General features: G+C 40.5%; 2 pseudogenes across 1 annotated transcript; one reads left to right on the top strand and one right to left on the bottom strand.

Annotated features, from left to right (window-relative positions):
* Positions 1-8,582: 8,582 nt before the first annotated feature.
* On the bottom strand, positions 8,583-9,201 carry LOC110287667 (immunoglobulin kappa variable 4-1-like; annotated as a pseudogene). The gene is made up of 2 exons (XR_015047703.1): positions 9,060-9,201; positions 8,583-8,957 (listed from the first exon to the last, which is right to left on the bottom strand). The product of XR_015047703.1 is annotated as an immunoglobulin kappa variable 4-1-like (transcript).
* A 13,129-nt stretch (positions 9,202-22,330) lies between these two features.
* LOC110287665 (immunoglobulin kappa variable 4-1 pseudogene) lies at positions 22,331-23,099 on the top strand (annotated as a pseudogene).
* Positions 23,100-27,040: the final 3,941 nt, after the last annotated feature.

Here is a 27,040-nt window from a genome sequence, read left to right as displayed (position 1 = left end):
ATAAGCTTTCATTGTTATCATCATAATTTTAATGATGGTTCTTAAATGTTTTATCCTCCCTTCTAGCCAACCATCCAGCAGAGGCAGTAGGAAAGAAAGGATACAGAGTGAGTGGATCTGTTTAGAAATTGTTCTTTGGAGCAAATCCCATCTGCTTTGTCAGGGAATCAGTTCAGTTCACAAGTCAAGAGCAGCAGCTCGATCCACTCACAAACAGTTGTCCAGTTCAGTAGTATTGGAATATCAGCAGTGGTGGTACAACCTAGCAGGAACAGCTAGACCTTATCCAAACCTCCACAAGTCAGCAGGAGGGATTTGGACCAGCAGGGACACAAGAAGAAGTTCTCTAAAATGCCCCTCTCAATGAACCAAAGATCATCAATGATTTGAGACCAAGAAGTGTTGCAGAGCTAGTTCCACCAGCAAGCCCCTTTCACAGTCAGTTGAGTCCTATTTATACTCCCTCCAAATATCACATATTCTCCATGGGTCTTGCCTCAGCACATATCTTGTCTCAGCATGTAAGTCTGACTAAGCAAAAATTCATGTGCGTCTGTATCAGCTGACATAACTCTGCCAATCAGCCCAAGTCCACAGGTGCAGCAAGAAGCTGCAGCATACCACCAGAATGTTTTTGGTGTGTTTCTCTCTATGGAGTCCCATCAGATGGGGCTCAAATACACAATATAAGGCAGACCAATACATGTGTATTAAAGAGAAGAATCCTTCATCATGTGTCCTTCCACAGAATTGCTTTAGCAGAACATCCTTTCAGCTGTGTCTGCTTCAGTGAAACATTCCTTCATGAGTCTGACTTAGAGAAACATCCTTTCACCTGTGTTCACTTTGGGAAATAACTTTTTTACTTGTTTTCCCCACAAAATGTTATCCAACACAACTGACTGTCCAAAGAACCAGAAAAGTTTCCACTTTAGGCTTGCCTTTCTTGTTGATTTTTGCAATGAACAAACTTTTTTTTTAATTGACTCTTTCTATTGTTCATTGTTTTCAGATTTCATCCCTCAGTTTGTACATTTTGTTCCATCTATTTCTCTTGGGTGATTACTTATTTTTTTTCTAGCGTTCTCACTGTGTTGTTAAGTTGCTAGTATGAAATCTCTCTTTTTAATGTAGACACCTAATGGTATCAACTTTCTGCTTAGCACAGTTTTCAATGTGTCCCATAAGTTTGGGTATGCTGTGTATTCATTTTTATTGAGTCCTAGACAGTTTTCTATTTCAACCTTTTTTTGTTTTGACTCTCCATTCTTCATTTGACCCAGTTCCTGACTAGGACTTGTTGAACTTGCATACATTTGTAAGCTTTCTGTTGTTTCTGGTGGTGTTGATATCTAGATTTACTCCATGGCAGTCTGATAGGATGCTGGGAGTTATTTTAATTTTGTTGTATCTGTTGAGACTTGATTTATGTCTGAGTATGTGTAGAAAGTACCATGAGGTATATTGAAAAGGGTATATTTTTTTGTGTTTTAGTGAAATGTTCTGTAGATATATATTAGCTCAATTATTTTTTTGTTTAACTTTTTTAAACAAAATTAATAGAATGGCCTGTATATTGCAAGAGTGAGGTATTGACGTATCCCACTATGAGAATAAGGGTCAATATGTGATTTAAGTTGTATTGGGGGTTCTTATACAGCCATGGATAACATTGTTTGAAGTGTCATCTTTTGGATTATTTTCTTTAATGAGTATGTAATCTCTTTCTTTCAGCCAATCATCATTCACTAACAGTCTTACAATGCTGGAAAGGAGAAAAGGATTCAGAATTGCTAGGGACTTATCTTTTACTAAGTTAGCATTGGTGCCTAGCACAAAATACAGTTTTTCTTAGCCATCACATAGAATGTAGCATGAATATTGCATTTGTGAAAGAATACACACATACATATGCACACTCACACACACACAACAGAAAACAAACAAAAATGGGAACATATGCTCGGGTAGTAATTGCACATACAAAGAATGAAGTACTATGGGCAAGGCCTTATACTGCATGCAAACTTTGGGTTATATTTCAAAATATTTAGATATTTTAGCTATGCAAAACAAAACCACCAAGTACATAGTATGAAATTTTCAAAAATATTTAAATGACTAATAATTTCACATGACCTCACAGTATTGTCTCATTCTTGAAGGATATTCTGAAGATATTGAGATGTCTCAAACTCTACTGTATCTTGTTGTCATTAGAAAACTGATATTCATCTCTTGCAATTCAAATCACATCTTCCTGCAAACATTTATTGAAACAGGCTCTAGGTACATGAGCCAGGACAATGGGCAAACCTACTGATTCAGTATTTTGTAAGTAGACTTTAACATTCTTGACAGGCTCAGTGGCAATAGGCCAAGGAACGTACATATTTCATGTTCAAAATCAGCAGCATGGAGGCTCATGTTATGGTTACCATTTGTAAGGCACACAATCTCATAAAGTGCTATACCCTAAATAAAAGCCTCCCTGCTGAGATGGCCCAAGTACCATCATGTGTTACTTGTCTTTGAGACATTATAGAAAATTGCCTAAAATCATGTGAGAGGAAGAACAGATCATCCAAATGCAGCTCAGTTCTATGCCCTATGGGAAACATAACTTTATGTTGGCAAAGTATTAATGTGACTTACATCATCACCATTACAGAAATACAGAGTAGAAGAATGTTTGTTATCAAATTTCTCCTACATGAATAGACATGAAATGTTTTTTTTAAAAAAGTCTCAAATATCAATAAATTATGTGCTTCTAAAGATGGTTAGTGACTTCTAGACGATCTTTTATGGCCTACAGATTCTTCTCACTTTTATCAATGATAGAAACTAAATCAAAAACATAAAACTCACTTCACCTAAATAATTAATAAAAGGAAATCATAAAAATGACTAGAAATGGTGGGGTGAGTTATAGAAAGAGTAAGCAAGATGTGCAGCTGAAGGGACTGCTACCTGATATGGAAACTGAGGACTACAGTGCGGACAGTCCTCAACAAAACACGGAACTAACATATAATTCAGCTCCTCTATCAGTAGGTATATTCAAGAACAAATGTAAATTATCATTAACTAGATATACTCCCAAGCTGATATTTATTGATGCTCTATTCATTATATTAAGTATTTAAACCTCAGGTTGACTGGGGCAGATCAGCAGCTTATCTGCCCCTCTGAAGACCCCATAATCTAAAGGCCCAAGAGATCTGCTGCACATAGGGCAGCAGGTAAGGGATCTTCCCAAATAACCAGAGCAGCTGGGAACCCTGAGGAGCCCAGGAGATGTGGGATCCATCCCCTCTGCTCAAACTCCACCCCCTTTCCAGCCTGTACCTTCTGACATGGCACATCAGCAACTTGTCTGCCCATCTAAAGACCCACACACACAGGCTAAAGGCCTCCTGAGAGGTCTGCTGCACCCAGAGCAACATATGATCAGCAACATATGGCCCTCTGAAGACTACAGTCTGAAGGCCTCCCAGGATACCTGCTCCATGCAGGGCAACAGTTCCCACAGTCTGAAGTGGAGAGATGGGGTTGCCATCTGACAGCCAAAACCTCTGACTCAGAATTGTTTCTGTCTAAGAGAACTGCAGGGTCAAAATGGAGAACAGACTGAAGAAAAGGAGATAACAGTGACCAGCCCAACTTGGGATCCATCTCAAGGGGATGCTCTAAGGACTAACAATATTATTGATGCTATGGTGTGCTTACAGACAGAAGATTAGCATGGCTGTTCTCTGAGAGGCCCAACAAGGAACTGAGACAGAAGCAGATACTAACACCCAATCAATGGACTGAAGTCAGGTACCCCTGTTGTTGAATTACGGAAAGGCTGGAAGAAGCTGAGAAAGAGGGTGACTCCATAGGAAGACCAACAATCACAACTTAACTCTTGAGGTCTTTCAGACACTGAGTCACCAACCAGACAGCATACAATAGTTGGTCAGAGGCCCCAGACACATATACAGCAGAGGACTGCTTGATCTGTCATCAGTGAGAGAAGACTCTCCTAACCCTCAGGAAACTTGAAGCCCCAGGGAGTGGGAAGGACTAGGGTGCATCATCTTCTTGGAGACAGGGGGAAAGAGGAATGTGTTGATAAACTGTGGAAGGGTGGACCAACAGGAGAGTTGTTGTTGATAGCCCTGGGGCTAATTATATTTGATGTTAATCCCATTCTCCTGTGAGTGGCTGCAAACAAGGAATGAGTCAGCACTCAGGTGATTTCCTGTAAAACTGCTTCCCACCTTAATTTGCAAAATAAAGGAGAGCTGATGATTGGGCAGGTAAAAAGAAGGTGGAAGGGAAGGTGGGGAGAGAGAAGAAGGAGAAAATGGGAGAGGGAGAGGATACAGAGGAGGAGGAAGAAGAAGAAAAGTGGAGCAGAAGCACATGGCCTGGAGAAACTAAGTTCTAAGGGGTGTCATAGACGTGGAAGATGGTAGTGTAGCAGTAGATCTGCTCAATCTAGGCATGCAGCATGTGTTCCTATTAGTTGACTCATGTTTTTATTGCCCGGGTATATTTGGGTTGGAGATTTACCACAACAAAATGGCGCCCAATGTATTGATTTGAGCTCTACTAACCTGAGATAAAAATTCACTGCCCCCAACTTCTGAATGGGATTTGGGCAGTGATATAGGCTGCAGCAGAGTGGATTTGAAGCTGACTGGGTTTGAGGGGCCTACAGAGAACAGTAGAAAAGCATCTACACCTGAGAGAGCCTTTCTGTGTTTGCTTCCCTGTATCCTTTGCTCCCTACCCTGCCTCCCCCACCTCCAAACAGGAACACAGACAACTCGGGTCCTTTTACACTCATCTTCTCCCTGTGAATAAAGAATTGGGAGAGAAAGTTACAAAGGCCTCCAGACCAAGTAATTCATTGATACAAAGAGAGAAATATATATATATATATATATATATATATATATATATAACCTTTTGATACTTAAAGTTGGGAAATTTCACCTGTGGTTCAGGACTAGATAAGGAATATTAATCACTGACTCCAAGTAGAGAGATCAGTGATAATCACCTGCTATGAACAGGTACTAATTAATAGAAGTCTGTGGCTCCAGGTAGAGAGCATAACAGATAGATGTTATAATAGGTATTAATTAACTAAATGTCTGGGGCTCAAGGTAGAGAACACAACAGATAGATGGTATAACAGGATGGCTGCTCTAGGGAGAGACCTTAACAATTAAAAACTATCTGCTTCCTCTAGGCAAATACTAGTGAAAGTTTGAATTAATCGCTTTAAAGATGGTATAAAGATATATTGCTCTAATTAAGTCTTACAGGATACTCATAGTTCTACAGGAATTTTGGGTTTAAATCCTGGTTTGACAAGCTGCCACTTACAAGCAGGTATAGAAAGGAAGGGGGGAAGGAAAGGAAAGGAGAAAAAGGAGAAAAAGGAGGAAAAGGAAGAAAAGGAGGAAAAGGAGAAAAAGGAGAAAAGGGAGAAAAGGGAGAAAAGGGAGAAAAAGGAGAAAGGAAAGGAAAGGAAAATAGAAGTGTGAATCAATTGTCTTAAACATGGTATGATAAAGTCTACAGGAGACTCATATTCTGTCTAATTTGGGCTCCATGGGAATTTTGGGTTAATATCCTGACATGACAAATTAGAAAGGCCTAAATAGGCTAAATATATGTGATTTTGAGTATTGTGGTTGTTTTATTGTTCCTCTGGGACAGAGGGAAAGTTACAGGTTTTCCTAAATACCAGCTAAAGGATATCCTTATTTGGGGAAAAGGTTTTTTCTTTGTGATTTTTGGAAAGGTGATTAAGGTATTTACACCTTCCAGTGTTATATGGATCAGATTTGATTGAGGGAGACCCCCCTGAGATCTAGATTCCATAAAATCAAACAAAAAGTTTATCTTGATGATACTAAAATTTTATTTTGAGATTTATATATTACAGAATATATAGCCTTGGTGAATTTCATCATCAGACATGCTGAACTGACCTGCTTGCACACCTGATGTCTTGGTTTTTTTCATCTGGATCTAGTCAAGACACAGACATCAAAGATTAATACAATCATTGGTGTGGCCTTCTTAAGACTAACCAATTCCCCCATTTCCCTACCCTTCCCCCTCTCTTATAAAATATCTCAATGCCCATATTCAGCTTGAAGAAGTAATGAAGAGTCATCGTCCCAGTCCCCTAAGCTTTGGGGCTGGGGGATAGTTATTATAGGTTGTCTTTGATACTAAAAATTTTGAAGTACAGGGCTTGGACCCAGTCCTTTTATTGCTGTTATTAAAAACAGATCTGAGATGTGGATTAAGGGTCAAATAGGAAATTCAAGGCTCTGAGTTTATTGTTGGGGTGTTTTCAATTATTTTAATTAGAAATGGGTGAGAGTAGTTAACAGAACAGTCTAGATTATTTCACATAGTTGGTTCCCAAAAACATTAGAAGTCCACAGAATGTGACATTTAATGATTGCTTAGTCACTTCTTGTTGTGACTTGTCTGCTCCTGACAGCTTTCACTGTCTTGGATTCAGACAAGAAACTGAGCACTTTTGAGATACTCCAGTTGTGGAAATAGCCACTAGGTAAAAATTGCCTCATTTCATCTACAGATATAATACTGCCCAAAGCAAGGACACAATTGCAGGTTAGGATAGCTTGATTCTGCTGAGACAGAGTAGGCTAGTCCTTAATATTCCTGTTTCTCTAAGTCTGTCAGATGACCCTGGCTAGTAGGCTGAAGACCGATGCTCTGACATGTTGAAGTAAGGAACTGTCCAAGTGATCAGCAGTCTCTATAAATTGGCTGTTTTAGGCTTCCTATATATTTTCAGTTAATATCAGTTGTTCTTGGATTTCTGATGGGGTTGAAAAACTACATAGTCTCCTAGCCAACCCAGGCTTTTTACTTTGAGAGGAACAGATTTGAGAGGATGGTTTTCAGATGGCATTCAATCTAAAGCCAAGACATATCCAGGTGCAGAACTATAGTCTTTTAAGTAAAGATAGATGACAGAGGTTTTTATTTAATTAACAAAGATGATGGACTGGGTGTTAGATCTCTTGTACTTTATAAATTAAAAAATAATAATAGTTATGTTCAATTATATCTGAGATAAAATAGTCTTTTAATTGGACAGAAAGGGGGAAATGTTTTGGATAGCCCTGGGGCTAATTATATTTGCTGTTAATTCTGTTCTCCTGTGATGGGCCTCAAACAAGGGATGAGTCAGTACTCAGGTGATTTCCTGTAAACCTGCTTCCCACCTTAATTTGTAAAATAAAGGAGAGCTGGTGATTGGGCAAATAAAGGAAAGGTGAGCTGAAGGTAGGGAAAAAGGAGAAAATGGGAGAGGGAGATGTGGAGGAGGAGGGAAAAGGAATAAAGCAGAGCAGAAGCACATGGCCTGTAGAAATTTTAAGTTCTAAGGAGTCTCATAAATGTGGAAGATCGTAGTGTAGCAGTAGATCTGCCCATTCTAGGCACATAGCATATATTCATATTAATTGAGTCGTGTTTTCATTGCCAGAGCATATTTGGGTTGGAGATTTACTGCGACAGAGGGTAATTACTGGACTGTAAAACACATAAGGTAATAAAAAAAAATCAACATTCCTGTTTCACAATTATACTTTGTCACAAAAACAAATGACAAGAAAAAACAATTTTTCAATTAATATAAATATTAATACATGTTTGAGGTTTGTCAACATACTGTTTTTATTGAAATACAAAGTGTTTCCCTCAACCAATCTCAAACACTTTAATAATTATAAGACAGAAATACAAACTCAATTCTCATGATACAAAATCACGTTTACATGAGTGTAATGTAGAATGAGGTATCACAGCCTCCACATTTGTAAAGTAGATGAGAAAACAGCAGAGGCAGGTGAAATAGGAATAGGAAGCATAGATCAGATATATTGGTTAAAATGTGAAACCCATTTTTCTCTGATATTTGCATCCTCATTTTTTATAGACACATAAACTCTGTGTGTATGCATGTATATGTGTGTGTATGAATGTGAATGGGCAAGTGTATATGTCACATGAACATAGATGGAAGACTAGCAGTTGAAAGTACATTAGTTGGAGAAAAAGAGTGTGACAGAAAGAAGAAACAAGGGGGATGAAGATTGTCAACATGTATGATATAATCTTTACTATATTTTTATGGAAATCAACATAAATATGCAAATAAAGATAGCCAAAAAGAGAACTGGAGGGAAAATACCAGGGTTCAAGAGTAAGGAAGACTTCTCACAGCTGAGAAAAGCAAATTCCAAGTTCTCTCCTGTATATTCCGGTTGGAATATAGGCTGCCAGGCTTTCAGTTTAGCCCTTGGAATTTTGCACTGAAGAATACAAAATAATAAATTTATCACATTCAGTACCCAGAATTTGAGCATAAGAAGTTAAAAGAAAACACAGATGACTTTATTTCCTTTCCTATAAAGGCCTCCCTATTCAAAGGTTTCAAAAAGGCCATTTGTTCATAAATTTACAACCAAACTTTGCATCTGTTAGTCAGGCATAGCAGCTCTCAGAAGGGGAAGTGTGTACGTCAAGGTCTATTTAATGCAGGCAGTTGGTGAGAGCCTCAAGGAGGTTTTTGTAGGAGGCTGAAGCATTGTGCAAGGAGAGGTATTGATGACAGTAATAAACTGCCAGGTCTTCAGCTTGCACACTGCTGATGGTAAGAGTGAAATCTGTCCCAGATCCACTGCCTATGAAGCGATCAGGGACCCCAGATTCCCTAGTGGATGCCCAGTAGATCAGCAGTTTAGGAGACTGCCCTGGTTTCTGCTGGTACCAGGCCAAGTAGTTCTTCTGGTTTGAACTGTATAAAACACTTTGACTGGCCTTACAGTTCATAGTGACCTTTTCTCCTGCAGACACAGCCAGAGATGATGGAGACTGTGTCATCATAATGTTCCCACAGGTACCTGAAATAATAAATAGACAGTGAAAATAGACACTGGCACATATCATAAATTGTTTATTACAAATATGAAACTTTGAAGATTTTAATACTTTAAATTTCTTACCAGATACCCAGAGCAGCAGGGACAGGAAGACCTGAGTCTGTGATTCCATCTTGATCCCCCTGCCTTTCTGATGCAGAACAGTCACAATGCAAAGGCCTAGTTTATAAATTCTGAGCAGCTGGGCTGGGCTAGAGGAACCCATGCAAAGCAGACAGTAAATAAAAAGCAAATGCATGGGCAATGTGTGAGTGGGTACCTGGTGTCAATCAACAGGCAAAAATGTCATCAGAGAAAGCAGAAGAAAACACTGAAAGTGATTGGCTTCCTCATCACGAACAGAAATCCACTATGTCATCTTAAAGGTTTGGTTAAAATCCAAGATATATTTAAATCAGGTGACTTTTCTTTAAACTTTAGGAGCTATCTCAGATAACCATTCTAGAAAACATGATAAGATATGCTAAGAAAAAAAATCACAAGAATACAGGGAAGAAACAGAGCAAGAAAAATGTCCTATAAAAATATGAAATTCCTAGCCAAATGGATGGACCTGGACGGCATCATCCTGAGTGAGGTAACACAATCACAAGGGAACTCACACAATATGTACTCACTGATAAGTGGATATTAGACCAAAACTTGGGATACTCAAGATATAAGATACAATTTGCTAAACGCATGAAACTCAAGAATGAAGACCAAAGTGTGGACACTGTGCCCCTCCTTAGAATTGGGAACAAAACACCCATGGAAGGAGTTACAGAGACAAAGTTTGGAGCTGTGACGAAAGGATGGACCATCTAGAGACTGCCATATCCAGGGATCCACCCCATAATCAGCTTCCAAACACTGACACCATTGCATACACTAGCAAGATTTTGCTGAAAGGACCCAGATATAGCTGTCTCTTGTGAGACTATGCCGGGGCCTAGCAAACACAGAAGTGGATGCTCACAGTCAGCTAGTGGATGGATCACAGGGCTCCCAATGGAGGAGCTAGAGAAAGTACCCAAGGAGCTAAAGGGATCTGCAACCCTATAGGTGGAACAACATTATGAACTAACCAGTACCCCGGAGCTCTTGTCTCTAGCTGCATATGTATCAAAAGATGGCCTAGTCGGCCATCACTGGAAAGAGAGGCCCATTGGACACACATGCCCCAGTACAGGGGAATGCCAGGGCCAAAAAAATGGGAATGGGTGGGTAGGGAAGTGGGGGGAAAGGTATGGGGGACTTTTTGGATAGCATTGGAAATGTAATTGAGGAAAATACGTAATAAAAAATATTAAAAATTAAAAAAAGAAAGAAAGATCTAAAGAGAGAAAATAACAAATATCAAAAACATACCATGGAACCATTAGAAAGTTAAAAATACCGAGGTTTATTTTTTAATTATAATTTTAAATTTTGCAAACCTTTAGCTACACTAAGACAAACATAGAGAAGATGCTGCTATGAAAATGTTACCCAAAGGGGTAACATTACAAGTTAAGGTACAAAAATACAATATGAAAAAATTAGTTTTAACAATTACACATTATAAGGTTTGACCATCTAAAATACTGCAAGAAGCACTTCAGATTTATTCAGCATTCTTGTCTGTTTCTATGAAGTCAGCTCATTTAGCAGAATGTTGGTTACCAAGGTGCTTAGAGTGGTAGTGCATTCAAATAGATATTTGTAAAGGTATAACCATTAAGAGGATAAGATGGATATTTTCTAGACTCAACTAGAGCATGGTGAGTACATTTGTTAATTATGTATTATATGCTTAAGAATTGTCTATGGAATTAAATTTTAAATTATGAACATGGAAAAAAATAGTAATGGATAGGAAGGGAAAGAAAAAATTTTAAAAAATGAAGCTAAATTTGTCCATTGTCTCTCATCCTCATATCTAATCTTATAAGGAGAACATGGACAGTGCCTCAGATATTTGGGCCCCAACTTCCAAAATAAACATGGGACAGAGATGCAAGAAAAAGCCCAGATTAGCTCTGTGGAAATCCTTGGGGACATTAGTTTAAGCATAGGATCAGAGAAGATTTAATCTCAAAGTAAAGGCAAACCCAACAGAAACTAACAATCATGTTTCCCACAGCTTCAGGGAACTTAAAGAGGGTTCTCACTTTGAGAAAATGGCAGGGAATAAAACAAATCAGTTTTCATCTACTCATCATGCCTGGACATCATCAGTACCAAAAAAGTTTATTCCACAAAGGCATGTTCAGGAGAAGTCTTGAAATTAGCAGGATTAAAACTGTCGAAATATGGTCTTGCTCACTCTTCAAAAATTCCTCAGAATGGGACACAGCCACAATAAATCACATAATGAATTTACAGAGACCAGCAGACCACAACATCAGAGATTGTTCACATGCAAAGGGGGGGAAAATGTTTGAGTGTGAAGGAAGATCAGTTGCAATAACAGACATGAAGTAACCAACTGAATTCAGGTTAGTGAATTACAAAAGCATATATGAGATGAATCATAAATACAGAATTATGTGTAAAGTACAAGAAACAGAAAAGTAAAATAAACATCATGATAACGAGTGAGATTCATATCTGTATTCCAAAACTGGAGAGATAGAAGCAAAATATAAGATTACAGCCATCCTAAGATACATAAGTTCTTAGGACAGTCTAATCTATGTGTGGAGACAATTTCCAGATGTATATCATTAATCAACTAACTACAAATAACTCATTATCCAAAGTTAATTATTCTGATATTAACATGCTAACATTAATCCAGAATATTATTGAAATTAAATATGCATTTAGTCAGTATCCATTTTTCTTCTATTTTTCATTAAGTATATAATTTTATACAGCAATTTTCACATATAAAACATTAAATTAATTGTGATAAGCATGTTCAGATCTCACTTATAAACTGCTAGCATACCAACATAACAGAGAGACGATTTGTAGATTTAGAAAGTTCAGAATCTCTGGTGTTGGCAGACCTGGATGTCCCCGAGGGCAGCAGGGCTCCAGGGATACAGATAAAGCTGGTAATCTCCTGATGGAAGCAGGCTACTGAGACTGCAAGGAGAGTTGTTTGTCCTGAGTGGCAGCAGGCTTCCAGGGATACAGGCAGAGCTGGTAGTCACTGATGGCTTCAGGTAGTCACTGATAGCTACAGGTCTCTGGATGTCCCAGGTTTCAGCAGGCCTCCAGGATTGCCAATAGAGGTGTGGACCAGTAGAGATAGGTCATAGAGGACAGGGCAAACCTCACAGCTACTGGGCTTGCTGGAGGAGAGGGCAGGTACTGGATGGTAGCAGGACTCCAGGGAAGCAGGCAGAGCTGTGCCTCAGGACATAGAGAGTAGACAGTATAGGAGCAATTCCCTGCTGTGTTTTCCTGGAAGGGCCAGCAGGAAGGGAATTGGATTGGGAATCTCACCTGTTGATCCCTCATGGCTGCAGGCCTCCAGGATTGCAGGCCTCTATGTGGATCAGAAGATGGAGTGCAGCAAGAAAAGATCAACCTCACTGCTGCTGGACATGCTGGAGGACACAGCAGGCCAGGGATGGGAGGGAAATAGGGGGTGGAGGGGAACCTAGCATAATTGTTCTCTGAGAGGCTCCACCCCACACTGGTCAAAACAGATGAAGAGACAATGTTCAAGGAATCTTGTGAAAGAGGGGAAGGATTGGGGGACCCAGAGGAGACAGAGACTCCATATGACACAGAGCCAACTAACCTGGGTCCTTGAGGGACTCCCAGAGACTGAACAGCAAACCAAATAGCATTCATGGGCTGAACCTAGCACCTTCCTACTATTCACTGCACATAGCAGATGTGAAGCTTGGTATTCAAGTGAATCCCCCAATAACTGGAGCAAGAACTCTCCCTGAGTCTGTTGCCTGACTGTGGACTCTCTTCCTCTAACTGGACTGACTTGTCTGGCCTCAGTGGGAAAGGATGTGCCCAGTTCTGAAGTGAGTTAATGTGCCAGAGTGGGTTGGTATGATGGGGACTTCCCCTTTCTCAGAGGAGAATGGAGGAGTATATGAGGTAGGAAACTGTCTAAAGGGGAGACTGGGAGGAGAAGGGGGCTGTGATTGGGATGTAAGTTGAATTAATGAATGAATGAATGAACAAAATATTTTCCAATATCAAACTGAAGAATATACCAAATGAACAACAATCCCCATCAGTGTCTGATAAGTTGTCATATGATTTCAATTCTCGCTAAACCTTATACTTCACTTTGTGACAGCCCAGTGAGCTCAGACTGTGCTCTCATGTCTTTTATTGCTGCTCATTCAGATTGGACAGATGGAGGTGGGGGTCTGAGAAATACAAAGATGACTGTAGTTAAACATGGGCTTATCACAGAATATAAGGAGAGAGCATAGGGGCTTGGGAGGTAAAATTTCCATGTTCTTTTGTGTATAATCATAAAAGCCTAATGACCTTATTTACTGCTTCTCCCACAAATATGGTCTCCACAATATGTCCTGGTGCATTTGATTCCTTGGGCTGTCGTTTAAAATGCACTACAATTCAACTGACTCAAAATAACACAGATGAACTTCCTCCAGCCTTTGGAGCCAGGAAGTCAGAAGTTGATTATCTTAAGCTCCTGGGACACAGCAGCCTCTTCCATAAATCCACCATGCCTGGAGGCCTAGGGAAAGTCAGTCAGTCTGAAATGCAAAATATCCTGAGTCAATACAAGGCTGAACTTGGCTATTGAATCACGTATCTTTTACTCTCTGGATGAATGTTTGTGGCTACCCAGTATCAGTGACAGGAAATAGTAGACATGGAAGGATTTTCTATACTTCGTCTAAAACATTAACATAATATTGTTTTGGGTAAGATATACAAGGTAGGGTTCACTTGGAATTGCAGCACATAAGATGCTGACACATAAAAATTTCCATGGATTCAAGGCAGCTTGGGCTACTAAGCAAGATTTAAGCTAGCCTGTGATACATTAAAAGATTCCATATTTATAAATAAACAAATAAAACTAGTTCATTCTGAATTACTGCTTTTTTAAAAATATGATTTAGATGTCTCAGTGATTACTAGCACCTGCTGCTCTTGCATAGGAATCCATTTGTTTCTCAGCTCCCATATCTGGAGCCTCACCACCACCACTAACTCCAGTTCCAAAGGAACCAGTGCCCTCTAATGGCCCATGAAGTAAGTAACCCACACATATTTAGCATACACACAAACACATACACATAGAAAGAATTAAAAAATTTACATCTTCAAAAAATTCTTCATTATACATATGATATAAATACATAGATATTGTATAAACATTTATTTATGTGTTATGCAGAAATATCTCATGAATGTGAAGTTAACATTGATTCCTTTTAAGTGAAAATAAATTGTTCATACACTATTTTCTGATCATGGTTTCTTTTCTTCAGCTCCTCTCACAACCTTCTCACCTTCCCATTCCAACAATTCACTTCCATTTCCATGCCTTCTTTCTCTCTCTCTTTAGAAAAAAGACCAGAGTGTATATATATATATATATATATATATTCCACATATAAATGCATTAAAGAAAGTAAAAGCAAGAGAAACACAATAAACATAAAACACAAAATCAGAAACCTTAACATATAAATGAACACCAGTAATGTAAAAAATGCTAAAATAAGGAATATAAGCCAAAAATATCAACAAAAATACCACTCAGAGGTGTGTACAGCTGCAGAGAGATGACACTGAAGAAAACTAATTTCCTCTTTGGGAGTGGTTGCTGCTTGGCAATAGTTTCTTGGTTAGGGAGGAAAGCTCTTGTCTATTTCCTCCTCTTACCACAAGGACCCCATTTAACTTAGACCTGTGCTGGACCTCTACATGCTACCACAATCTCTGTTAGTTCACGTGAGCACCATTCCTGTTGTGTCTGGAAGACACTGTTTGCTTGCTATCATTCATCACCTCTGGCTCTAACAATCATTCCATCTCCTCTTCCTTAAAGATCCTTGAACTCTCAGGAATGTGTTTGACGAAGACATTCCTTTTAAACCTGAGTGTTCCAAGGTCCCTCATTCTGTATGCCTTGTCCACTTGTGAGTCTCTGTATTTCTTCACATCCACGCAGGAAGAAGCTCCTCTAATGATGGCTGAGCAGGACACTGCAGGATGTCATTAGGAGTCATTTACTTCCTGTGTTCCTTAGGCAGAACAATAGTATCTGGGGATACAATAGTTTTCCCAAGGTCCATGGACTATCTGGTCTTAGGTTCTTGGCTAGCAGAAGAATGTCAGGCATGGGAGGAATCTCATGGTATGGAACTTAAAATCATATATTGAAGTTCGTTACTGTCACAATCACTCAAGTCACAGGATTTATACTAACTTGGTAGATACCCCTGAGGTAGAAGGCAGAATACCTTTCAGTACCATGAACACTAGCCAATAGGAGTAAACATTGCAGTTAGACACCACTCAATTTCTCTATGTACATATATACATATATGCATATTTGTGTATATGCATATACACACATATACAAATATATGTAAAGGTGCTAGTTTAATGAAAAGGGGTAAAAATGCAATGAGAACTGCTGGCACAATGGTCACAATGAGTTCCTGATTTTACAGAATATATTTTAGCCAATGTTGTGTTGACACACAAAAAGATGAACAAACTGTTTCATTTCTGCTCCAGATGAATTTTAAGATGTTTTCCTCATCTTTATTTTAAATAAACACAATGATACTAATTGTAATGCCTAGAACTGAACACCATTTCCTGAGTCTTTGGTTATTATGGTTACGGGCCATAAGGGAGGACCTACCATTACTCTGTCTGTCTGTTATTGGTTTTGTTTTCAGAATGAGCATGGCATCAAACTGCTTTCTAAAGCCTTGTACTTAAAACAATCAAATGATACTATAAGTATTCATCCTAGGATCCTCTTTCTGCTCTAGATAGTGGTTAAAGAAAAAGGCCTACAATTGGTCAAAGTGCAGAGAATATTTGACTGTGGAGTGGTCTTCTATAAAGAAGATATCTCACTCCCCATAGATAAGAGGTCATCATGGAAGTAGAAAGAACATTAGATACAGATATTATGGGGAGTGAAATAGTGTCTTCTGGATATAACATGGCCATTGCACCTATGAGCAAACTGCAACCACATTTACTTGAACAATATTTGACTCTTCACCAAACATGTGTTCTTATCCCTCCTGGAAGGTCTGTTAGTAACTAATGAGTGCCTGGAATTAGACTGGGTCATTTCCTTAAGTGGTATAATCATTTTTCAGAAGGTAATTAATACTTATGAAACAATCATAATTAAACTCAGAACACAAAAGAAACAAATACAAATTAGAATAGGATATATTGAGAAGGCTTCACCAGGGAGAATGGAAAGGAACATAAGGTAAGAGGGGCTAAATGCTCAAAACTCAGTACATACATAGATAAATTTCAAATGAGATTTTAAATATAAGTTCTGATTCATACTCAGTTTCACATATATAGCTGGAACACTATCACCATTTGGTAATTTATAATAATGTGCATAAAAACATTCAGATTTTTTGGTTAGAAGGTTTAGATAGTTTAGTTGGGTCTGTTTAGATGGTTTACTAGCTCTTGATTTAACTTTGGCATATGGTATCTGTCTAAAAAAATATTTCATCTAGATTTTCCAGTTTTGTTGAGTACGATCTGATGATTTTTTTGAATTTCCTCTATTTCTGTTGTTATGTCTCCCTTTTCATTTCTGATTTTGTTAATTTGGATACTGCCTCTTGGCCCTTTAGTTAGTTTGGCTAGGGGTTTATCTATCTTGTTGATTCTCTCAGAGAACCAGCTTTTGGTTTTATTGATTCTTTGTATTCTTTTCTTTGATTCTATTGGGTTGATTTCAGCCCTGAGTTTGACTCTTTCCTGCCTTCTACTCCTCTTGGATGAGTTTGCTTCTTTTTGTTCTAGGTCCAACTGCTCTGAGTGCAGCTGATCCCCAACTTCTCTGAGTGTAGCAAGTCCTCTAATGCTCTGAGTACAGTGGGTCCCCAACCACTCTGAGTGCAGTGGCTTCTCAACTGCTCTGAGTGCATCAGGTTCTCTGGGATGGATCAGGATATGGTGTCTCCACTGGAGCAGTCCAACCAAGAATCTGCCCCAGTAGAAAGGACCAGGCGCAGGGGACCTAAGGGACAGAAGGAGAGTGGTTTTCAAAAGGGCAGGGGTTTTGTTGAATGATGTGTCCTGAGTCTACTGGGCTCCCAGCAGCAGCTCTGAGTCTCTGGAAGGGGAGCAGGAATTTTTCCTAACTGCTCTGAGTACAGTGGGTTCTCTAGGATGGATCAGGGTATGGTGTCTTTACTGGAGAAGACCAGCCAAGAGTCTTTCCTAGCAGGAAGGGCCGGGCAGAAACATCTCTGTTTATTTTTATTTATAGGTTTCTTGAATATAGAAACTTGGCTTGAATCTGTGGTTACAGTACGTTCATTTTTTTTACAGTCTCTATTGAGAAGCCAGGTGTTATTTTAATGGTCCTGCCTCTATATGTGAGAAATTGATTTGGTGTCTAACTACAACCTTCACTCCTACTGACTAGTGTTCATGCTACTGAAAGATACTCTGCATTCTACCAGAAGGATATCTACCAATCTACCTGTAAACTGTGACCTGAAAGATGGGGAGAATAACCAACTTCAATGTACAGATGTAAGAGCCACTCATGAGACACAGCCCATTTATGACATTGCTCTAATAGCCAAGAACCTGAGAGCAGATAGGCTATAGACCTAGGGGAAACCCAGATGCTAATGTTCTGCTAAAGGAACACAGGAAGTAAATGACTCCTAATGATATTCTGCTATACCCATAGATCAGTGTCCTGCCCAGCCACCATTAGAGGAGCTTCCTCCTAATACAGAGACTTACAAATGGACACTATATAGAGAATGAGAGACCTTGGAACATTCAGGTTTAAATGGAATGTTGTCATCAAATACCTCCCTGAGAGCCCAGGGATCTTTGAGGAAGAGGAGATGGAATGATTATGAGAGCCAGAGGGGATGGATGATAACAAGGAAACAGTGTCTTTCAGACACAACAAGAATGATGCACATGTGAACTAACAGAGATTGTGGTAGCATGTAGCCCAAGCTGCCCTTAACCCATGGAAATTTCCATGTTTCAGCATCGAAGCACTGCAGTTCCAAGTGTAATCTATCTTGTGTGTCTTACCAAATGTAATATGTTAATACTTTATCTGAATTATAAAGTCCTCTTATATCTATATTTTCTGTCACAGATATTGGGTAGCCACAGCGATTCTTCTCGAGAATAAAAGATATGTGATTCAACAACAAAGCCTAGTTAACCTGGTATTGACTCAGTATATTTTGCACCTAACACTGAATTTACCTAGGCCTCCAGGCATGGTGGATCCATGGAAGAGGCTGCCATGTCCCAGGAACTCAAGATAATCAACTTCAGACTTCCTGGCTCCAAAGGCTGGAGGAAGTTCATCTGTGTTATTTTGAGTCAGCTGGTTTGTAGTGCATTTTAAACGACAGCCCAAGGAATCAAATGCACCAGGACATATTGTGGAGACCATATTTGTGGGAAAAGCAGTAAATAAGGTCGTCAGGCTTTTGTGATTATACACAAAAGAACATGTAAATTTTACCTCCAAGCTCCTATGCTCTCTCTTTATATTCTGTGATAAGCCCATATTTAACTGCAGGCATCTTTGTATTTGTCAGACCCCTGTCTCCATCTGTTGAATTTGAATGAGCATTAGTAAATGAAATGAGAGCATGGTCTGTGCTCACCGCAGCTGTCACAAAGCAAGATTTTGCTGAAAGGATCCTGATATAGCTGTCTATTGTGAGGCTATGCCGGGGCCTAGCAAACACAGAAGTGGAAGCTCACAGTCAGCTATTGGATGGATCACAGAGACCCCAATGGAGGAGCTAGAGAAAATACCCAAGGAGCTAAAGGGGTCTACAACCCTATAGGTGGAACAACAATATGAATTAACCAGTACCCCCCAGAGCTCGTGTTTCTAGCTGCATATGTATCAGAAGATGGCCTAGTCGGCCATCATTGGAAAGAAAGGCCCCTTGGTCTTGCAAACTTTATATGCCTTAGTACAGGGGAACACAGGGCTAAGAAGTGAGAGTGGATGGGTAGGGGAGTGGGGGGGAGGGTATGGGGGACTTTTGGGATAGCATTGGAAATGTAGATGAAGAAAATACCTAATAAAAAGAAAAGTTTAGCAAAGATCTTCACAATTTGTTTTAGAAACTGATGGTGATTCTTGCTCATCTGGTATATTCTTCGGTTTATTTTGGAAACTATTTTGTTAGTTAACTAACTAATTAACTAATTCAATTTACATTCCAATCGCAGACTGCTTTCCTCGCAGTGTCCATCTTACTCAGCTCTTCCTCCATATACCCCTCCCTTTTTCCTCTGAAAAAGGGGAGGTCCCCAGTACAGGCTGGGTACCAATCCACTATGGCACATCAAGTCACATACTCTCCCACTGAGCCCAGTCAAGGCAGGCTAGTTAGGGGAACAAGTTTCACAGTCAGGCAACAGAATCAGGGAGAGTGTTGTTCCAGTTGTTGGGGGACTCACATGAATACCAAGCTGCACATCTGCTACATATGTGTGAGGGATGGTTGGGAAGGCTCTAGATTCAGCCCATTAATATGGTTTGGTTGGTTATTCAGTCTCTGGGACCCCCCCCCCCCGCCCCAAGGGCCCAGGTTATTCGAGTCTATTGGTCTTCTAAAGGAGTTCCCATCCTCTCTGGGTCTCTCAGTCCTTCTCCTAACTCGTTCAAAAGACTCCTTGAACTCTGATGTTTGGATGTAGGTCTCTGCATTTGTTTTGGTCAGATGATGGGTGGAGACTCTTAGAAAACAGTTATGCTAGGCTCCCCTCCACCCCCTATTCTAGTCCCCATCTCCTGTCTGCTGGGTTCTCCAGTATTCCTAGCAGCTATGATGTGATTACTTTCCCTGCTATGCTCGATCTCCAGGTCCACACAGCCACCTGCAAAAATGGAGTCCTACAGCCATCAAGGACCACCAAGTGAAACTCCTAAACCCATTTCCTGCCTGTTGGCCTTTCCAGAAAAACCCAGCAGTGAGTTCCTGCTATCCCCTCTGTACTTCATGTCCTAGCCCACAGCTCTGCCTGCTTCCCTGGAGTCCTGCTGACACCCAGGACATCCAGGTGAGCTTCTCATGTGCCAGTCACCTGCCCTCTTCTCCAGCAAGCGCAACAACTGTGAGGTCAGCCCTGTCCTCTTTGTTTCATCTTCTGGTCCATACCTCTACCAGCAATCCCAGAGGCCTGCAGCCATCATGGACTACCAGCTTTGTTGCCATCCCTGGAGGCCTGTTGCAAACAGGACATCCAGAAGCCTGAAGTCATCAGTGATGACCAGCTCTGCCTATATCCCTGGAAGCCTGCTGCCATTCAGGACAACCAGCTTTACTTGCAATCCCAGTGGCCTGCTGCCATCAGGAGATTTTACCAAATTTACCTGTATCCCTGAATGCCTGAGGGATTATCAGGCCTGCCAACACCAAAGACTAGACCTTTCTTTTTTTGTTTTTTTATTAGATATTATATTTATTTAAAGTTCAAATGTAATCGATCCCCTCGGAAACCCCCTATCCCATACCCCTCCGCCTGCTTCTATGTGAGTGCTCATAGCCTTCACAGGACCAATTGCTCCTCCTCCCATTGATGCCCAACAAGGCCATTCTCTGCTACATATGCGGCTAGAGCCATGGGTCACTCCATGTGTAAACTTTACTTGGTGGTTTAGTCCCTGGGGCTCTGGGGGGATCTAGTGGTTTGATATTGTTCTTCCTATGTGGTTTCAAACCCCTTTAGCTAATTGGGGGGCTTTCTTAATCCACAAACTGTCTCTCTGTTATATTGGTATGTTAGTGGTTTATAAATGAGATCTGAACATGCTTATCACAAATCATTTAATCTTTTATACCTGGAAAGTTGCTGTATAAAATTATATATTTAGTACAAAATAGAAGAAAAATGCATGTTGATTAAATGCATATTTCATTTCAATAATATTCTGGTTTAATGTTAGTACATTAAAATCAGACAAATAATTCACTTTGGATATCAAATGCCATGAGGTGTCTTGTAGTCAGTTGATTAATGATATATATCTGGAAATCTGACCCCCACGCACAGATTAAACTGGCCTAGAATTTATGTTCCCAAAGCTGGCCATGACCTCATGGATCTCCTGCTTCTGGCTCTCCAGATCAGGGATACAGATATGAATCTCACTCTGTTGTGATATTTTGTTTACTTTTCTGTTTCTTGTACTCTACACATAATACTGTATTTATGATTCATCTCATATATACTCTCATAATTCACTAACCTGAATTCAGGTGGTTATTTCATCTCTGTTATTGCTATTGATTTTCCTTCACAATCAAACATATTTTTTCCCTTTAGATATGAACAATCTCTGATGTTGTGGTCTACTTGTCTCACTCATTACTTGATTTAGAGTGGCTGTGCCCCCTTCTGGAGAATTTTTGAAGTGTGAGCAAGACCATATTTAGCCAGTTTTAATCCTGCTAATTTCTAGATTTCTCTAGAATATACCTCTGTGGAATAGTCCCTTTTGGTAGTGCTGGTGTCCAGGCATGATGAGGTGAAGAAACCGGGTTTGTTTTATGCACCATTTCCTAACTGATAACCCTCTTTAAGCTCCCTGAAGTTGTGAGAAACATGATTGTTAGTTTCTGTTGGGTGTGCCTTTGAGATTAATGCTTCACTGATTCTAGGAAACATTTCCCCAGCATTTCCACAGAGCTAATATGGGCTTCTATTTGCATCTTTTTCCCACGTTTATTTTGGAAGTTGGGGCCCAAATGTCTGAGGCACTGTTCATGTTCTCATTATAAGAGTGAATTTGGAAATGGGAGAGAATGAACAAATTTAGCTTCAATATATGTGGACTCTCCTCTTTCCCTTCCTATTTATTATTATCTTTTATAGGACATTTTTCTTACTCTGCTTCCTCCTTGTATTCTTCTGATTTTTCTCAGCATCTCTTACCTAGAATTGTCAATCTAAGATAGCTTTCTTAAAATTTCTACAAAAGTCACCTGATTTAAATATGTCTTATATTTTAACCCAAACCTATTAGATTTCACAGTAAACTGATGTTGGAGATGAGAAAGACAAACACTTTCAGTGTCTTCTTATGCTCTCTCTGATGGCATTTTTGCCTGTTGATTGACTCCAAGCACTCACCCGGACACTGACCAGGCATTTGCTTTTGTACTGTCTTTCTACTTTGCATGGGTTCCTCCAGCCCAGCCTAGCTACTCAGAATTTATAAACCAGGCCTTTGCATTATGACTGAACTGCATCAGTCAGGCAGGGGGGAGAAAGATGGAATCACAGACCCATGTCCTCATGTTCTTGCTGCTCTGGGTATCTGGTAAGAAATTTAAAGTATTAAAACCTTTTCAAAGTTTCATCTTTGTAATAAGGAATTTGCAGTTTTTGCCAGTGTGTAATATTTCTTGCAAATAATTTTCTGACATTATGACATTATAAGGTCATTTAAATGAAAATTTTCAACTGTCATTATAATCTGTGTGTATGTATGCATTTTCACTGTCTACTCACTATTGTAGATACCTGTGGGGACATTGTGATGACCCAGTCTCCATCCTCCCTGGCTGTGACAGCAGGAGAGAAGGTCACTATGAGCTGCAAGTCCAGTCAGAGTCTTTTATGGAGTGTAAACCAAAAGAACTACTTGTCCTGGTACCAGCAGAAACAAGAGCAGCCTCCTAAACTGCTTATCTATGGGGCATCCATTAGAGAATCTTGGGTCCCTGATCGATTCACAGGAAGTGGATCTGGGACAGACTTCACTCTCACTATTAGCAATGTGCATGCTGAAGACCTAGCAGTTTATTACTGTCAGCACAATCATGGAAGCTTTCTCCCCCCACAGAGCTTCAGCCGCCTACACAAACCTCCTTGAGAGTTTAAACAGCTGTGTACACCACACACAGCCCTGGGCATGCCCACTTCCCTCGTCTGCCTGAGACCTAGCATGCCTGAAAAACAAGTTTACAGAACCCAATAAAAAGGTATCTGTTCAATGTAACTTATGTCTTTTGGTATAAAAACTCTAAGTACCAAAATGCAGGAAAAAAAAGTGTTATTTTTCTATTCCTTCTGTAACCATTTACCACAAACTATGTTGATTAAATATGAGGAATTTATCTTTTTATGGTTCTATAAATCTTGTATCCAAGGTAAAACCCTATGGGCTGATGTAGTGATGTTGGTAAACTTTATTTTGATTAGGAGTGTGTAGAAAAAAAATTGTTTCTTGCATTTTCTAGTTCCTAGGAGGTTTTCTTACTTCCTTAATGGTATCCATCTTTTTCTGACTATTCTTTTCCTTTTCTGACTCTCTTATTTGTATTCCTTTTATGTAATTAGTTCTCTTTATGTACATGTGCATCTCTCTCTCTCTCTCTCTCTCTCTCTCTCTCTCTCTCTCTCTGTGTGTGTGTGTGTGTGTGTGTGTGTGTGTGTGTGTGTGTGTACATGTAGATGAATATGTGCAATGCTATTTTTGTGGAGGTCAGAAGATAACTAGGAGTTGATTCTGGTTTTGCCAATAGCTTTTGAGGTCTTACTCTGAGACTCAGCTTGGTGGCAAGTGTCTTTGTCCTTGGTGCAATGTTGCTGCTTCTTAAACTTCTTTCTTATTATGTACACATTTTACACAATTTCATAACAGAATATCTTTCAAGTACATATATTTTGACCATATCTATTAACTTTACCCATTTCCCTTTTGTCTTCTTGTAGTGGAACTATAGTTGACCTACCAGCAACACAAATATTAATGCAGAGGCTTTTTAATATTTTTGCTGGGCAGTCTCCCAGCTACACGAACTTGAGTAGTCCTGGTACTAAGTCTCTCTACATGGCCAGCTCTAACTTTGTGCTTGGCTTTGGTTCATCTGTTCACATCTGTGTCCATTGGCTGAATCTGTCACATGTCTCTTCTTCTAGCATTCCTCTCTCTGCCCAGAAGTTCGACCTTCCACTTCCTGTCTGGCTATGGGGTTTTAGCTCTTTGCTACAGGCAATTAGATACATTTTTGATTGCCTTAGGAAGGTATGGAAAAATGAATATTTACAAAATACAAGAGTTCTGCCAGATGCATGTAGCTTTCTTCTTGTTACATAGTTAACAACTGAACACACAGAGATACACTTTCACACTATGTACCCCAACATCTTGTTATTTTTTCTTTCCAGTCTCACCCCCCTCTCTCTTCGTCTTATTCTCTGTTTCTCCTCTTTCTATCTTAAACACACACACATATGTGTCAGTGTGTATGCACATACATACATATGTACACATAGATAAACACAGTCACATGTATACACAAATAAACACCACATACATATATGCACATACACATGTATCCACATACACGAAGGAACACATTCAGAAATACACACTTATACATATATATCCGCATGAAATTTACATAAAACATATTTAGGAACCACAAAGGAGAGAAATTATGATATCTGTTGCCCTTGTTTCTGGGGCCACATATGACTTTGAAATATTTTTATCTGTTTTTGTTTTGTTTTGTTTTGCCTGTAGAGCCTGAGATACTAGGTTCTCCCATCACAAATATGACCCAGTGGGACAAATGCTCTGTCTTCAGAATATCTTGTCGGTCTAGCATTGAATTTTGGAGTAGAGTAAGGGATGACTGTGTTATTCACAATGATCTGTGTTTCTGCTCATGTCTGTTATAACCTTAGCTCCTAAGGACATTTGTATATTTGGGGTGAAGGCTATTTAGTAGTGTAAATTCTTCTTGAAACCAAGAGGAAGTCATATCCTTTAATTCATGAATAAGATCTATTTGCTTTGTCTTCTTGCTAAGAATCACAACATAAAAAGACTTCTTGCCTGAAAACTTTGATATTGTTGAGATTTGAAAATGTTCCAAAAACCTCTCAAATTATTTATAGTAGAGTATCTATAGAGCACTTGTATTTATCTTACAGTTTTAAAAAAATATTTGGACCTCCAAGATCTCTAAAACACAGGATCACCAAACAGGCAGCATACACCAGCTGAAATGAGGCCTTCAAAACACATTTACAGGAGAGAACTTCCGGGCCTGTGTTCATTCAGAAATGATGCACTTAACCCTCAAGAGACTGAAGGCCAAAATACAACACCCCTTCATGATAAAAGTCTTGGAAATATCAGGAATTCAAGGCCCATACCTAAACATAATAAAAGCAATATACAGCAAACAAGTACCAACCATCAAACTAAATGGAGAGAAATTTGAAGTAATCCTACTAAAATCAAGGACTAGACAAGACTGTCTACTCTCTCCCTACCTATTCAATATAGTACTCAAAGTCCTAGCCACAGTAATTAGATAACAAAAGGAGCTGAAAGGGATACAAATTGGAAAGGAAGAAGTCAAAATTTCACTATTTGCAGATAATATATTATATAAGTGAACGTAAAAATTCCACCAGAGACCTCCTAAACCTGATAAAAACTTTAGTGCAGTAGCTGGATATAAAATTAGCTCAAAAAAAGTCAGGGGCCGAGTAGGGCCACAGGCCTCACCCGGCCGGATCAGCGCCAGGGTAGCGGGAGCGCAGGGTTGCCTGACACCCGCCAGCTACCCACGACCCCCCGCCTCAGGATTTTGGGACTGCTGGTGAGTGGAACACAGCTTCTGCTCCAATCCAATTGCGCAGGACCTGAGACTGCATTAGTTAGGGAAGCAGAAACCGGCCTGAGTAGGGCCACAGGCCTCACCCGGCCGGATCAGCGCCAGGGTAGCGGGAGCGCAGGGTTGCCTGACACCCGCCAGCTACCCAGGACCCCCGCCTCAGGATTTTGGGACTGCTGGTGAGTGGAACACAGCTTCTGCTCCAATCCAATTGCGCGGGACCTGAGACTGCATTAGTTAGGGAAGCAGAAACCGGCCTGAGTAGGGCCACAGGCCTCACCCGGCCGGATCAGCGCCAGGGTAGCGGGAGCGCAGGGTTGCCTGACACCCGCCAGCTACCCACGACCCCCGCCGCAGGATTTTGGGACTGCTGGTGAGTGGAACACAGCTTCTGCTCCAGTCCAATCACGCGGGACCTGAGACTGCTCTGGTTGGGGAGAGAGAAATCCGGCCTACATAGGGCCACAACCCTCTTCCGGTCAGAAAAACACCTGGGCAGCTGGGGCGCAGGGTCTGCTGACACTCGCCAGCTACCCACAACACCCGCCACAGGATCTTAAGACTTCTGGTGAGTGGAGCACAGCTTCTGCTCCAATCCAATTGCGCAGGACCTGAGACTGCATTAGTTAGGGAAGCAGAAACCGGCCTGAGTAGGACCACAGGCCTCATCTGGCTGGATCAGCGCCAGGGTAGCGGGAGCGCAGGGTTGCCTGACACCCGCCAGCTACCCACGACCCCCGCCGCAGGATTTTGGGACTGCTGGTGAGTGGAACACAGCTTCTGCTCCAATCCAATTGCGCAGGACCTGAGACTGCATTAGTTAGGGAAGCAGAAACCGGCCTGAGTAGGGCCACAGGCCTCACCCGGCCGGATCAGCGCCAGGGTAGCGGGAGCGCAGGGTTGCCTGACACCCGCCAGCTACCCAAGACCCCCGCCGCAGGATTTTGGGACTGCTGGTGAGTGGAACACAGCTTCTGCTCCAGTCCAATCACGCGGGACCTGAGACTGCTCTGGTTGGGGAGAGAGAAATCCGGCCTACATAGGGCCACAACCCTCTTCCGGTCAGAAAAGCACCTGGGCAGCTGGGGCGCAGGGTCAGCTGACACTCACCAGCTACCCACAACACCCACCACAGGATCTTAAGACTTCTGGAGAGTGGAACACAGCTTCTGCTCCAATCCAATTGCACGCGGGACCAGAGACTACATTAGTTAGGGAAGCAGAAAAACGGCCTGAGTAGGACCACAGGCC

Source organism: Mus caroli, unplaced genomic scaffold, assembly GCF_978045245.1.
Source record: "Mus caroli unplaced genomic scaffold, Mus_caroli_1 scaffold_7, whole genome shotgun sequence".
NCBI classification, from domain to species: Eukaryota; Metazoa; Chordata; class Mammalia; order Rodentia; family Muridae; genus Mus; species Mus caroli.
The sequence above is the reverse complement of the archived record's forward strand: the minus strand, read 5'-3'. Positions and strand labels throughout refer to the sequence as shown.